Here is a 1,789-nt window from a genome sequence, read left to right on the forward strand (position 1 = left end):
TAAATCTTTGGAAAATAAGGAACATTTCGACCACAGTGGCGTGCAATAGATGTGTAAATGAAAAAGATACTTAAAACGTAGGTAGTCCAAATGCTGGAAGATGCATGTGTCGACAAATAAGAACGAAAATGGCTATTTTAAAAGTGAGGAAAGTGAAGGCTTTGAATGACACTTGAAGTGGAGACATTTAGAGGTGGAGAAAATATTTGGGGTAAACGGTGGACAGTTTTAAAAGTCAGGATAGAAAATGGCATTGAAATATAGGTTTTATTTGCATGTCTATGGACTTTGAGGCGAAGTGAGGACCAACACTTCTGGAAAGGGAAGGCATTTTGAAAACTAATTTGTTTTGGGAAGTTTTTCCAAGCATTTAATCCAAAATCAGGAAATCTCTGTTTGTTTGAAAAGCTAGAAAACACCCACGTTTGGTAACAGTTTCTATCTTTCTGAGAGTTTCATCTCTGTGTGGATCCATCGCTCTCACACTTTGGATTATTTTCAGATTCCAGGCGACGTCTGCTCGGATTAAAGACCCGGATTAAGGAGCGCTGACCTTTTTATTATCACGGCTTCCTCTCCTCCGTCTCAGATCAATATGTGGCTCTGCAGGCTTCCTCACATCCATCTCCTCCCACAGATCAATCCCCCACAATCCTCTGCTTTTAGGGTGGAATTAGGTGGAAGTGCTTCTGCTGCTGCTGCCGGTGGTTTAGAGGAAGTAACATGTGACTTCAGGGCTTTCTCCTCTCACAGATTGCTGCTCTGATGCCACTATAATGGCGCTTTTCCACTGCAGGGCCTCACTCGGTTTAGTACGGTATGGCTAGGCCTCGTTAGGCCTCGTTAGGCCAGGCTCACTTTATGTTACGTTTCCATTACTGTTTAGTTGCTGGGGCAGTAACTATAGTAACGCAGTGTAGGCGGAGCCGCCCGTGACGTCATCTTCAATGAGAACCACAAAACCAACCTCAGCCGTTAGCTCTTAGCCCTCAGAGCTCACAGCTCCTCCTATCTGTTCAGAACATACTTGTCAACCCTCCCGATTTTCGCGGGAGACTCCCGATTTCATTGCCCTCTCCCGGTTTCCTCCGGGGGTCATATTTCTCCCGCATTTCTCCCGATTTCTGACTAAATCAGATCTACACACGACTGTTTCCACTCGGACTTTAATACAGCTACACCATTGTTTGGTTTCCATGGTAACACGTCTCTTTAGTAGCGCACGCAACTCAAAGTCTGAGAGGGTGAGGCAGATATTCACAGAAAACAGAACAAGAATCGACAACTACTCTACTCTCTGCTCACTCCTTTCCTGTAAAATACAGGTCCAGCCCACACATATGCTCCATCAAGGACGGTGCTACAGGCCGCAAGGCAGTGCACTTACAACTACAATAAGCATGTTAATGTTAATCTAACAGCTCCGGCCCCCCCCCCCCCAATTTTGCATTTTGAAATGCTCCCGATTTCTGAGGTCTAAAGGTTGGCAAGTATGGTTCAGAAACTAGACAAAAGTTAAACAAGTCCAAACCATAGACTGTCTGTGTCATGGAGAATACAGTCGCTGGTTTATTTATGTCTGTAGGCCGTTGTTGTGAGTGTGGACGGTCGGAGCATATATTGCGTTAGCTTAGCTGATCTCCATTCAGAAAACACACATTTTAAAAGGTGTTTCTCCTGCCGTCTGTCTGCAGACTTGTCAAAGCATTAATTCATGGTTTTTACTAACCGGTATCAGTATGTTGTTACTTCGGCCTCATTTTGAAACGTGTATTACAATTAAATCACG

The sequence above is a fragment of the Notothenia rossii genome, assembly GCF_949606895.1.
Source record: "Notothenia rossii genome assembly, chromosome: 8".
Lineage (NCBI taxonomy): Eukaryota > Metazoa > Chordata > Actinopteri > Perciformes > Nototheniidae > Notothenia > Notothenia rossii.